The sequence below is a fragment of the Cherax quadricarinatus genome, chromosome 18 (genome assembly GCF_038502225.1).
Source record: "Cherax quadricarinatus isolate ZL_2023a chromosome 18, ASM3850222v1, whole genome shotgun sequence".
NCBI classification, from domain to species: Eukaryota; Metazoa; Arthropoda; class Malacostraca; order Decapoda; family Parastacidae; genus Cherax; species Cherax quadricarinatus.
The window spans coordinates 37,532,118-37,547,286 of NC_091309.1; positions in this window are offsets into that span (position 1 = coordinate 37,532,118).

Below are 15,169 nucleotides of genomic sequence, written 5' to 3' on the forward strand. Positions count from 1 at the left end.
TGATAAATGATTCTAGCATATTAATTTTCCCCTGACTAAATCAATGGTTCCTCTTAAGAAGAAAGATTTTGCCTAACACCAAATAATGGATTTCAAAAAGTTAAATGAAAAGACACCTGCCAGTTCCCATTGTCAGTTCTGAATGTTTCAGTAAAAACAACTGAGATTAATTATTTTACACATCAAATTATCTTCAAAGGTTCTAAATAATTCTTTTGAAAGAGAAAAGATAAAAATGACAGAAATTTCTGCACCAACTGGAAACTGCCACATCTTAAAAATTTATTTTGCTTTGGAAAATGGCAATGATAAATATCTTGAAAAACTTGAGAATATATTCCCTAATGGACCATCATTTTGATCCCATTGTAATTTCAAATGACACAGCGACTCATCAGCAAAATGTAAATCAAATGTCCTTTTCTCAAAAAAAGAAAAAAAAGGACCTCTCAAATGAACTTAGGCATTATAATTCGTATAATTATTTTTATAATAAAAAAGAAAATCTAATCCTACCAGGGTCATACAGAATAATGTTTCCATTTAAAGAACATTTATCTTATTTAATTATTAGTTTTATTATTATTATAAAAACTAGGCGCTAAACCTGCAAGAGTCATACAGCTCTGCAGGATAAGGTGTGCACACGTTTTAATATAATTGATCTGAAATTAGCAGGGCGGAGAGTATAACAGAGGAAGAGTTTGTAAGGGCTGTGAGGAGTGCTAAAGGAAGTATAATGAAAGGCTGTGTAATAAATCGGTTGCTATCAAAAAGTTAAAGAGGGAGTCTGAGTCAAAGGTGAGTCCGTCAGCGAGGAGGGAAGATAAAGGGTGTTAGAGCGGTGACAACGTCGGAGGTAAAATCTGCGTGCTGGCTGATAGAAAAGACAGTCCAATAGAATGTGGCAAACTGAAATTGGAGCCTAACAATTCGCACAAAGTGGAACTGGGCGCCTCTCCATGAGATACCCATGAGTAAGACGTGTGCCCAATGTGAAGATTGGAAAGCGTATTCTCCGAACCACGACATTGATGATAAGATTAGGATCCTCAACCCGGCCTGATAGAGCGTAATTTGTCGTGAATCAGTTCAGACCAGCGTTGTTGTCAACGGCCGTGCAGGTGGCTAGAGATTACAGCAAAATAATCTAAGAATGGAATACTTCTGTATGAAATTGTAAGGACATAGACCACTGACTGCGCAGCAGAGTCCGCCTGCTCGTTTCCCTGAACATTAACATGACCAGGGACCCAGCAGAGAACGATTTCTTTGTTTTCCTAGAAATGCGGTGCAACCAAAGTTGTATACGAACAACTAGGGGATGAGGCGAATTAATTTTTTTTGATAGCTTCCAAAGTACTAGAGGAATCCAAGACTACCACAAATGTTGAGGTAGGCTTGGACGCACTGAGGACAATAGCTAAGAGAGATGCATACAGTTCAGCTATGAAAATGCTAACTGAGTCTAATACATGACCTCACAGAACACTGTGCAGGAACACTGCTGCAAACCTGATACTGTCAGAAGATTTAAAACCATCAGTGTAAACTGCAACAGCATGAGAATGAGACCAGAAGTGGTTAAGAAAAAGGTAGTGAGAAGTAACTGTAGGTATTTGAACTTTCGCGCACGGCAGTGGGGAAGAATAGACACGAACTATCGGAACCTCAAAGGGAAAATTGAAAAGTTAGATGCTAGATGAATATACAGTGTAACCTCGGCTTATGAGTGCTCCAGGATACGAGCAGTTGCTTGGTCGATTTTTTGTTTCTGGATACGAGCAAAAATTCAGGATGCGAGCTTCCCCCTCAAACAATTATTTTTAGACCTCCATTGTAATTCAATGTCTTGATGTATTATGTTGTTTTTACTGCTTAAGACAATAACTGCAACAGAAATAATAGTATTTCTTACCTTAAATTGTGGGTGCTGAGGTGGATGGTAGAGGTTCTGGTACTGAAGTCGATGGTTGTACTGGAATAAGCATAAATTCTGTAATGGATTTCTGTTCTATATTACCCAGCAGGACATTATATAACTGAGGGTAAGGCATATGTTACTCTAAACACCGTTTCAGGGTCCTCTTCAGAGAGAAAGTCATACTTTAAGTCATTCAGTAAGTCAGCCAAGTCATTCTGTCAGTCAAGTCAGTAAGTCAGTTAAGTTTGTAAGTCAGTCAGTCAAGTAAAAGTCAGTTAGTCAAGTCAATAAGTCAGTCAAGCCAGTAAGTCAAGTCAGTAAGTCAAGTCAGTAAACGAGTTAGTCAAGTCAGTAAGTCAGTCAAGTCAGTAAGTCAGTCAGTCAAGTCAGTAAGTCAATCAGTCAGTCAAGTCAGTAAGCCAGTCAGTAAGTCAATCAAATCAGTCAGTCAAGTAAGTGATTTGTACTTTGGATTACGTGCAGCCAGCAGTAACAGCCTGGTTGGTCAGGCCCTGATCCACCATGAGGTCTGGTCATAGACTGGGCAGCAGGGGCGTTGACCCCCACAACTCTCTCCAGGTATACTCCAGGATTCAGTCAAGTCAGTAAGTCATTCAGCAACACTGGTATGCCTACTAGGTGTCATGATTGCTTGGCAGATACAAGATATGACAATTAACAGATCAAAAAAATTCGCCAACACAGCTAGCTTGTAGGAGAGAAGTGGAACTGAACACGTAAGCTGGGATGGTGGTGTCGGGAGTGTCAGGGGATGGCCCTAGGTCTCCCCCGCTGACGCACAACAAGGCGGCATTTTGAGGTAGGGAATGACCGCCACCACTTGTCACATGACATTTTATTCATTAAATATTTATTGGGTTTCTATTTTATTTACATTTTGTATTGTGTCATATTAGATTAATTGCGATAGAGTTAATACGTATTGGCATTGTGAGGGAGAAGTTCAATAGATAGGAGTAGCGAGGGAGTATACAGTAACAATAGTTTCATTGCCGGCTACTTGTTAAGGTGGAGTAAGTCCAGCTCCCGCTATTTCCCCCCTTTTTTCCCCCTCCCCGAAAGTGATAGTTTGATTGCCGGCTGCTTGTTAAGGTAGGGTCAGTCTAGTTCCCGCTATCCCTTCCCCTCCCTCTTTCCCCCCCCCCCCCCGAAAGGTGACGTGTGGGGCTTCGGCCAAACAGTAATCACTCGACTCACAGCTCCCATCACTACTATAAGTACATGCCTGCTCATATTCTAGTGGACTTATTGGTTGAAAGCTTCACTTTTGACCAATAATAAACTTAGTCCTTTCAGTCTTGCTCTATGTTAAATGTCTTAATAATCACCACATCTTTTAGGTATTGTACTTATCATGGAGAGTGATTTCTTAAGCAGTGGGTAACCTGTCTCTCTTTCCAGTTTGGAATGACAGAATGGGTCACCTGCCAACCAACGAGTAGAATTGAAAGAGACGGACTAACGTCCTGAGACGTCCCATGTTTTATCTACTTACCTGTGCACTTGTATGAAGTTGCAGGACGTAACCCCTCATCATTGCAGCGGCAAAGAACCTGCTTTCCTGTTATCTGGATAGATTATTTTACGGCTATAGACTCTGTGAAGAACGAGCCAGTGGGTTGTCACCAACACCTGCGACCCCCCCCCCACATCATCAGCAACGGCTACGATTTCAACAACACACAGTGTCACCAACACCAGACACCCAAGTTTTATATATATATTAGCGTTGAATTCAGATATCATTTATATTTTTCATTTTTCATTTTCTTTAATGTAGGATCAATATTTCATATTTAAGTGTTTTATATTTTATATTTTCTAAATAATAAAGTGTTTATGTTTGTCAGTTTTTGTTCTTTTTCTATGCATTAATTTTCCTGAGGAGGAGCCAGCCTTAGTAATACTGACTGCAGTTGTTACAGGGCTGAGTAAGCCTTCACAAGCATATTCCTGCCTCCTGAAAGCAGGAATTCCACTGGAACGGATTAATGGCATTTCAATTAATTTAAATGAGGAAAACTGACTCAGCATACGAGAAGATGGGGATAAGAGCAACGTCACGGAATGGATTAAACTCGTAAGCCAAGGTTCCACTGTGTATAGGAGAGCAACAGAAGAGAAGTCAAGAGTGAAGAAGAGAAGATGGACGGAGTAAACAGAGGCGGCAAACAAATAATGTACATCTACTAACGTCCATTTCAGTCCTGTATGTAGAAGGATCGTGAAAGTCATGAGAGTGGACAAAATAACAGAGGCAGGGAGGAGTGTAAAGCATCTAGACATAAACGATGATGGATGGGATGAAGTTTAGAAAGAGTTGTGGGAGAGGCCCCAGAATATATCTGGTCACTATAATTTAGTTTCGATAAAATTAAGCTGAATGTAGTCGATGGAGATTTCGATGATCTGCCCATCAGGAAAGATGAGCGAGAGTTTTAAGGAGGTTCAGCCGGCTATGGCAAATAGCTTTCAGGGAGGTAATGTGAGGTTTCCAGGACAGCCGGCGATCAAACAGAAGGCCGAGAAATCTGACACATTCCGGGATAAGAGAGTCATACAGGTACAATGGAGTATCAGAGACACCAGAATGTCTGGCGACAGCATTCTGGAGAGAGGTTGCCACTAGACCACTGTCAGCACAAGCTATAGCAAAGTCACCAACATAAGGTGATGATCAAATATTAGATGGGAGAACAGAGGTCGGGTCATTTATAGCAAGTAAAAAGAGAGTGGTGCTAAGGACACATTCCTGAGGGACACCATCAGCTTGGACAAAGTCCGGGTGAAGCAAATTATTAACCCAAACATGGAAATGTTTCTCAGATAAGAAGCTTTTAAAGAAAAGTGGCAGATTGCCTTGGAAACCTAAGGCATGAGCTTGAGCCAAGATGTCTTATCTTCAAGTAGTGTCATGCCTTTTCAAGATCAAAAAATACTTCGTAACTGAGTGGTTACTAACAATGGCATTACAAATATAAGTATCTAAGTGGAGTAAGGGGTCAATAGTGGAACAGCCCTTATGAAATTATAATAATTATAATCAAGGGGAAGCGCAAAACCCATAGGATTATACAGTGCAAGTCGAGGGGATGGAAGGTATTCGGGCTCAATTCGGGGAACTGGAGCACAGATCCAATTTCCTAGCTCAAGAGCCCCTCACCAGCATCAAGAAACCCACCTGCTATTGCGTGTCTCTAAATACCTCACCAAATGTGTATTAACTAGATGCTCCATCAACCTGAAAACTGCACTGGTAAGAGCAATGGGACGATAGTGTGAGGCATCATGGCCCGAAGAACCTGGTTTACGAGAGTGAAGAATAACGACAATTTTCTACAGCTGGGAAGAACCCCTTGCGACCAAATAAGATTAAAAAGACGTAAGAGTATGGATGTAAATGCTGAAGGATACAAATACAAATGCCATCAGGTCCAGCTGCCGACAATCAGCAAGCGTAAAGCGTTGACTCCAGTTCTAGAAACGTAAAAGGCACATTATAAGACTTTTTACTGCTAGAAGAAAAGTTTAAAGAGAGTAACTCTCTGACAGACTTGGAGGAATGAAACGAAGGGCGACGCGAGTAAATGTCCCAATTTACCCGTTCAAACTGCCAACACGGACTATGAGGAGGTCGAGAATATGTATGGGAAGATAGAAAAATGATCGCTGCCATGTAAATCTAGAAGCACTGACAAAGTCGAGTGCAATTGAGGAGGTGCAAATTGAGAGATGTATGCAAGAGAGAGTTTGAGTGAGTAGTGAGAAGAGCGTCTAAGTGAACACCACGAGAGTCACAGTGAGGCCCTTCCCAGAAGAAATGATGATCATTAAAATCACCTAATAAGAAAGAAGAAGGTACGAAAGAAATCAGAGATGCCACTTCCGGAACAGATAATGGCCTAGGAGAAAGATATAAAGAACAGACTGTTTACCACTTGCTTAAGTAGATGCGGGGCTGCAGTGTAATGCAGAGAAGCATGGACAAGGACCTGAGAATGTGATATACAGTGGCACACATGAAGTGAACTTTCATAAAAATCCTTACTGGAAAAGGATCCGATGAATGTAATAAGATATAGCCCGAGATGGGATGGAAAACAGCGGAGCGCAATTTTGGTTCTTACAGACATAAACAGGGAAAAACTGAAAGTGCAACACCTGAAGCTCTCCCCGATTACTCCCCAGGACTCGAATATTCCAGTGTAAATAAGCCATGGTCAGCTAATAGACCGTTAACAGTAACATTTGCAGGTGTCTACAGACTAGGAGTGTCAGTAGTCAGCATGTGGTGGTAATGGGAAACTAATAAGGAGTGAAGTATTGGGATGACGTTAAGAAAGGCGCGGAAGTTGAGAATGTGAAGTGGCGGGGGAGGGACCAGTGTCCATCATAAATGTTGTCTCCTTGATAAACATTTAGTTGGTTTCAATAGTCTCAGATGAGAGAGAAGTCGGAGAGAGCTTGGCAGCAGAGGGAAAATATGTAGTTAGGGTAAAAAGTGGAGAGACAACGTAAGATACCAAAGATAGGTAAGAGTTGCTTTGGCAAGCGGAAGCTTCTGGAGGGACAGGCGAGGGATCAGCGATACGTGGGGATGGATGAATCTTCACAAAAGTATCAGATGCATCTCCAGATGAAGATCGAGATTTGGAGAGAAATACATTTGGGAATATCATATTGTTTGGGGTTGAAGAAGATGCAGACTTCAATGAAGATGTAGACTTTGGAGAAGATGGGATATTTGGTGTCGATTTAGATTGGAAGGGGCGCATAGACGTTGAAACATGTGAGTAGGAAGGTGAAGAAATAGTGACAGTTAGAGATGATGAAGCTGGAAACTCAGAGCCCCAGGACTGTAAAAGGGTTGGACACACAGTTAACTGCGGAAGGTACACAGAGGCATTTGTGGAAGGAGGCACCACCGAGGGCTGAGGCAATCTAGCTACCCTGGAATAAGAGAGTCATTGGAGTCTTCCTTGGAGGCGGAGATGGGAAACTGCCATGACATAAGGGAAGCCCTCTTTCTCTTTAAGACAACAGATCTCTCTTTCTCTTAAGAAAATCGGACAACTGCGAGAATAGGCAGGGTGCGCCTTTTTGCAGTTAAGGGAAAAGGGAGAGTGACTACAGGATGGACTGCTATGCTCAACTACACCACAGACCGGGCATTCTGTTACTGACCTGCAATATCTTGCCGGGTGGTAGAAGCGCCAGTATTTTCTACTGTTGCAGGGTAGGGATCACCTCCCACCTTTGTAGGCCTTGTCCCGCTATGTAAACAGATGGTGGCAGTTCACAGCAGTCAAAAGTAAGCCACATTATATCGCAAGGATAGGGCCTCCGCCCGTGGGCAGGGAGTGTGTGTCAGCTTTAATGATCGGGAGATTCTGGAGCTCGAGATGCTCCAGAATGTCTTCATTACATGCGAGAAAGTCGCGTTGTGTGATCGTATGTGGAAGCACAGCAAGAATTAAGGAAAATGTGTTTGCGAATGGTAACTGATGTATTGTCAACGTCTTGAAGTGGAAGATTATGTGCCTACTCTGCATTTTGTACTGTGACAACGCGTGTGCCACTCTTAAGAACATGGAAGGAAAATTTCTGCTTAACATGGTGTAAGAGTGCCTTGCTGTTGCTGTAGTTGGAAAATTAATCAGTAGCTGAAGTCGGATGGAGCCTAAAGAATTTTGTCCAAGAAGGACTTTGAATCACAGAGAGTAAGGGGAGGAATTGCTTAGTTGGGCGTTCCTTAGAAGAGTGGGAGGAAACTGCGGTAGGGTCATCGGTGACATGTCGGGGTCCTTTGGACGAAAGGTTAGAGGCGGACCCTCCTGAGTCGTGTGTACAATTCGAAGTCGACGCACTGTATATGGAGAAGGCAGGATGATAGTCAAAGCCACACGCATATAAGAAGTGTCTTAAAGAGTCAGTCAAAACAGGCTTGGCAGATGATGCAAAATTCCTACGATGAAAAGCAGGGAAGCAGTGAGTACCTTGAGAGAGAATTTAATAAGTGTAAAAGGACCACGACTCTTCAACACCTCCATTCATGCATAAGAGGGATCACCAACAGACCCCTGGCTGCCGTCAAAAGAGAACCCTTTAAGTTCCTCAAATCAGTGCTGATCAGCCAGTGTGTGGGGTATACGTTATGCTGAAAGCGTCGGACGTTAACACATGATCGATCAGACCAGCAAATAGGAGACCTGGTATAGGAACGGGCCGCAGGGGCTGTGACCTCCGGAAGCTCCTCCAGGTAACTCCCATACATGGTATTAAAATCACACCCTAAATACATGTAGATTATTACACTCGTCTTCGTATATTTCACAAATATGAATGGAAGTAATGGCAATGATAATGTGTGCTAAGGAATAATGTCAGGATTTGGTAATTACAGATGGCCCAGTATTCAAGATAAGCTCCTCGACTTCTTTACTAGATCTTACCCTGTCTTCTTTCCTCTCTCACTAATACCAACTCAGGTTCTACCCTCCTTGTGCTTTCGCTTCTCCAGTAACTAATAAAACATGTGCTCGATTTTTAATAATTATTTTCTCTCAGTTTTTACACAGGAAGACACTAACAATATTCCAGTAATTAATTTTTATAGTGGGCTAGAAGAAGATAAATTATGTAACATCACAGTCACTAGTGAAATGGTTGTGAAGCAGATAGACTGAAGCAAAATAAGTCGCCGGGTACTGATGAGGTTTTTTCAAGGGTTCTTAAGGAATGCAAAATGGAACTCTGTGAACCATTAACTAATATTTTTAATTTATCTCTTCAAACAGGTGTAGTGTCTGATATGTGGAAGATGGCTAATGTAATTCCTATTTTTAAAACAGGGGACAAGTCGTTACCGTCAAATTACCCCCCAATAAGCCTGACCTCAATTGTAGGCAAATTACTAGAGTCAATTATAGCTGAGATTATAAGAAGCCATCTCGATAAGCATAGCTTGATTAATGATACTCAGCATGGATTCACAAGAGGCCGGTCTTGTCTAACTAATTTATTAACTTTCTTCAGTAAAGCTTTTGAGGCTGTTGACCACAATAAAGAATTTGATATTATTTACTTAGATTTTAGTAAGGCTTTTGATAGAGTTCCTCACCATAGACTGTTAAAGAAAGTGGCAGCTCATGGCATTGGGGGAAAAGTGCTCTCGTGGATCGAGTCATGGCTCACTGACAGGAAGCAGAGAGTGTCCATAAATGGGGTTAAATCCAAGTGGGGATCTGTAACAAGTGGCGTTCCACAGGGATCAGTTTTGGACCCGTTGTTGTTTATAATATATATCAATGATCTTGATGAGGGAATTACTAGTGATATGAGCAAATTCGCCGATGACACAAAGATAGGTAGGATAATTGATTCAAACGTAGATGTTATGGAACTTCAGGAGGATTTAAACAAACTCTATTCTTGGTCAGAAAAGTGGCAGATGCAGTTCAATGTAGATAAATGCAAGGTTCTGAAGCTTGGGAGTGCCCATAACCCTAGTACTTATAAATTAAATGATGTAGAACTTAGCCATACAGATTGCGAAAAGGACTTGGGGGTTATGGTGAGCAGCAACCTTAAACCAAGACAGCAATGCCTAAGCGTACGTAATAAGGCAAATAGATTACTGGGATTTATATCAAGAAGTGTAAGCAACAGAAGTCCAGAGGTCATACTGCAGCTTTATACATCATTAGTAAGGCCTCACCTAGATTATGCAGCTCAGTTCTGGTCTCCATATTACAGAATGGACATAAATTCGTTAGAAAACATTCAGCGTAGGATGACTAAATTAATACATAGCATTAGAAATCTTCCTTATGAAGAAAGATTGAAGACTCTTAAGTTACATTCACCTGTTAGACGAAGAATGAGGGGAGACCTGATCGAAGTGTATAAGTCGAAGATAGGTATTAATAAAGGGGATATTAATAAGGTCTTGAGGATGTCTCTCCAAGAGAGAACCCGCAGTAATGGATTTAAATTAGATAAGTTTAGATTTAGAAAGGACATAGGAAAGTATTGGTTTAGAAATAGGGTAGTTGATGAGTGGAACAGTCTACCTAGTTGGGTTATTGAGGCTAGGACTTTGGGTAGTTTCAAATTTAGGTTGGATAAGTACATGAGTGGGAGGGGTTGGATTTGAGTGGGACTTTCACATCAGAGCTTATTTCTTGGGTGGCATTGAAAATTGGGTTGAGCAAATGTTTTGTTAGTGGGATGAATTGTAAAGGACCTGCCTAGTATGGGCCAACAGGCCTCCTGCAGTGTTCCTCCTTTCTTATGTTCTTATGTTCCAAAACAGCAATATCAGAGGAGGGTAACGAAACGTTACCCGAAAAAAGATGCTGGGTTAGAAGAGTGACCCGAAGACTGCTCCAAAGGTGTGCCTGGAGTTTTTAAGGGGTACTGCAGAAAAGGGACGGGGACGATGCAAATCATGGTGTATGGGTCTCCATGATAAGTTTCCCCTTTTCCATTTATGTAAAAATGGGGAAAAGAGGGGGTGAGGGAATGCTGAGGGAGAGATCCCAGTAGGAATGAAAGGATTGCATATCCCCCTCTGCACACAAAGGGACTCTTAGTGCAGCCAGCAGTTCAGGTGTGGTACAGAACCCATACTCTACCCTTCATGCTGGTAAACCAGCAATGCAGCATAGCAACCTCACATCCACCGAGCCATCTCGGCAGACAAGAGAGAGAGAGAATGGCTGAAAATCCACCACAAGGCATACTTTCTTAGGCCACCACCTCCCTCAACCAACAGGCAGCCTCCAGAGACACACCTGAAGGCCACTAAGCCATCCCTTGGAAGTCTGGAGGGAAATCGGGACGTCCCCAGACGATCCAGATTCCACGGCAAACACCACCACCACCAGAATGGGACGGACAACTACACCCTCTACCCAACCTAAGAGCTAGAATTTCAGAGGGGAAGACCCATAAGGCCAAAAGCGGGAAAGGAAGGAGAGGGGAGAGGACGGAAGGTTTTGGGGAAAGGACAGTGAAGGGAAAGGAGGGTTAGGAATGATGAATGGATGGGGGAAGTGGGGGTAATTAGGTTGGGTCGGAAGAAGACCGATAAGTCAAATTCATCAGACCAAAAGCCTCTTCACCGCACCAAGGAGTCCAGTTTTTAAGACACGGACAAATATAAATTAGTCGGGAAATTTACTATTTTATGAAATGTTGATTTAGATGTTGATTTAATCTTATTTTCATTATTTTATGCTTGGGCTACTTGTATAATTGCTCTATAGCAATTATACAAGTGCTGATTTGTGATTTTTTCTTTAATCTACGGTTATGATTCTTAATTCTGCAATTTATACTTCAACATCTTATTTTTCTAATGCACAGATATGGATGTGTATGGAAAAATACAAAGGTCTTATAAGACTCTGGAATACTAAGCAAGAACAAACCGAGGTGTTTATATGCAAAAATGGTGCCTGTTTGGACATAGATATTCTGGAGACCATATTGTAAATGGTTTACAGTATAAAATTGATGGTGTACAGTACCAGTGTCATATTTTCCTTATTCGAGGGGATAAGCCTGCTGCGTAGGCGATACGTTTCAACAATAAAGATCGAAAGTGTATTATATGTGTCGCATTCATCAACTCATCGGTTCTGTTAACAATCAACTGTATACTGTAAACCATCAAGAATGCAGTCTGCAAAATATCGTTATGTTCATATAGTCACCTTTTTTACGAACGTATAAACATCTCGAAATATTTCGACACTAAATATACCTAAGTGTTGTATATGCACCTTATTCATCATCATTTTGGTGAACTATCATCAAGGATGTTAACATACACCGGTATTAGGAAGCACTGACTGTCAAATTGTCAAAATGGAGTACCTCAAGGCAGTTTTCAAACCCTAGGTTCCCTCAGCCAATCTGAAAACGAAATTCTCCTGGATTATTATATCGTCGGGGCTTGATACCTTTAAAATGTGGTTTCCTAAGTATAATAAGATTGTTATAAAAAAGATATCTATAAAGTATAGACATCTCCAGAGAATACTAGAAGGTCTCCCTTTCTAGCATTCAGCCTGTTTCTGGTTTTCGTAACAAGTAGTTCGAAAATATTCTGGTCCAGTTATCCTTCAAAATTATGAAAAAATTTAATAGTTCTTTAGGATTGCAACCGATAGGATACTAGCTAACGAAATAAAAATTGAGAAGTTTATTAACAAATTTGTATAGATGGACAAAAGCTAATGAATTTGATATTTAGGATATGAGCTTCTACACTTCTCTTGTAGTGCAAAGTTAAATTGCACATTTCGTAACAATATGACTCACAAGTACCATTTGGTACGTTATCAATTATAAAATTAGTACTATCATATACAAGCTTGTGTGTGAGAATGTATGTGCTCAAAGTTGTTCGTTATGTCTCAGTCACTTAAACAGTGACTGACTAAACGTCCTCCAATAATCTATCTTCTTGACCAACAAGGCAATCAAAACAGCTTGCTTGACGAATCATTCGCCAACAGTAATAATGTAACAAGCAGCAGCACAACATCAGGAACAACGAGACAAAATAACTACCCTAACTGGGGACCATCAGCAGATCCTCCTTAAAGTCCTAAAACTCCCTTAATATTCAATCAAAGTTCAGCATAACCAAATCCTCGGCTACGATGATGCGTAGATGACACACAAAGTAGGTCAGAAGCTTTGGATTTGGACCTGGGTTGACTTAGAATGTCATTATGATACAACCTCAGCAAAACATCAAAAATCACTAGGTTTGAACAATGCTCTGTGAACAGTGTTACACAGAGTTACACAGAGTTACAAGAAGTATGTTTCCATTTACCAACAAAAACCATACTCTACCAAAACAGAGTCTGAATAACGAACAGACAGCCAGAGAAGAGAGAGATCTCTGGAGAGATGGAGAGTGAGAGGTGCTGGTAGAGCGATGACCATTTGTGGAGAGGGAGCGATTTCTCGACTACAGGCCTCACGTCAGGTGATATCACGTGACTCGCCTGTGCTACTCCAGCAACTGTGTGAGGTACCACCTGGCACAAACAAGCGAGCGGTAGTCGGCAAGGCAGTTTGCAACAGCGGACAACCAATCACAACTCTCAAACAGTGAGCACAATGAAGTGTAAATGTTACATCCTATCTAATGACATAGCTAAGTCAAATAATAGTATAAAGTAAGATATTATCATTTTAGCTATTAATGAAAATATCAGCAATATAAAATTATATTAATAATCATACACATTATATACACTATGTCCCTTTCAGGGGGCACAATAATTACTTTCTACATTTGGGGGAAGAGTCTGATAACATAACACGAAACATTAGTTTTTCAAGTCCAGTATAACAGGGTTACCAACCAAATTATTTATATATTCCGTCAAACTTTAGTTTATATTTTATGCAGCCATTCAAGTTCTCTTTAACATACAGTGATACTCTGCACATCTTCCTCTGTTTCTATTGGAATCCAACTCATTCTCATCTTATTAATTTCCATACGATACCCAACGAGAATTTCAAAATGGTTGTAATAATTATTTTCTTTAAGTTGCTTTACAAAAACCTATTAAATCATATATTTAACCCAAGTAAGGTGTAACCAACGTTTAAATGGGTATGATTATCTATTGTGGTACGAGAATGTGTTACAGCAATCAATAGCTTTATTATTTGATTATTTCTCATGCTCAGGATATCTATATTGTAGATCTCTCAACTGCTTGTAAAACCTTAAATTTCTTGTAAAAGCTTAAAATGCTAGTTAAAACCTCTAAGCTTCAAGCTCGAACCAAAGATTTTACGTGAAATCTTGAAGTGCACAAAAACTTTAATTTATAAGAACGAGAACACCAGAGTCTTGTTGCTACGGAACTTCCCTCAGGAACATCACAAGTCTAGTGCATGCAGGATTACCCAGAAAAGTCAAGTACCATAGCTTATTTACATTTTGGACCTTTGTTCTTCTTAGCCAGGATGTGATCCACAATAGTAGACTAACACCCGGGTACCTACTTACTGCTAGGTGAACACAGGCAACAAGTGAAAGGAAACACACCCAAGTTTTCTACTCGATCTGAACGCGAACACCGAAGGCCTCTACCACTTCAGCTAGTAAACCAACATATGATATTGGTTTCTTTGTGACAATTTGAGAATGGCTCTTCTGATAGAATTCAAACTTTCAGCACTGGTGTATCGTGTTCAAGGAAAGTTTTGTATCGCTACTGAGCTGTAAAAGTCTCATGAATTTCGTTGAAAGAAGAGAGAAAATATTTCGACACTTGCTACTGACTTTTTCCGTTCTGGGAATACTATGTATTTGTCATAATTCTGGTACGATATCTATTGATTTTTTATATAAATTTGTGTTAAGTAATAAAATCCTTATATTTAATTATTAAAAAGTGATAAAAAACTTTCTTTGAAAAATGTTTTTTTATGGAGAAAGTCTCTCTCAGATACTCCCAGCCATGCTTTGTTTACATTATAAATTTTTTTTTAGCATGCTGGTCGTGTCCCACCGAGGCAAGGTGACTTGATCAAGAAGATAACCTTATAAAGCTTTTCTTTTTACATTTAGTAATGTATACAGGAGAAGGGGTTACTAGCCCCTTGCTCCCGGCATTTTAGTCGCCTCTTACGACACGCGTGATTTACGGAAGGGAGATTCTTTTCCACTTCCCCAGGGAGATGAAAGAAATTAGATAAGACCAAGAACTAAAAAAACAGAAGAAAACTCAGATGGATGCTTATTCATACGTGTACATGTAGTGTGACTTAAGAGTAAGTAGAAGTAGCAAGATGTACCTATTTTCTTGTATATTTATGAGACAGAAAGAAAAGACACCAACAATCCTACCATTGTGTAAAATAAATACAGGTTTCCGTTTCTCATTCAGTTGTCAGTACTTTAGTACCTTCCTGGGTGTTTGCGGCCGGTCCACGACCAGGCCTCAAGGTGAATCAGGACCTAATCAACCAGGCTGTTATTGCTAGTCGCACATAGTCCAACGTACGAACCATAGTCCGGCAGATCCGGCACCGACTTTAATAAAAAAATATAAGGTAATGAAATATAAGGTAATGAAGACTTACATTCCAATGTTTTAATTACTGCTAAATTAACAGAAAAGGTACTGCAATGATCGTTTGAAGTGATACTGATGAGGAGCTTTTCATGGAGTATATACA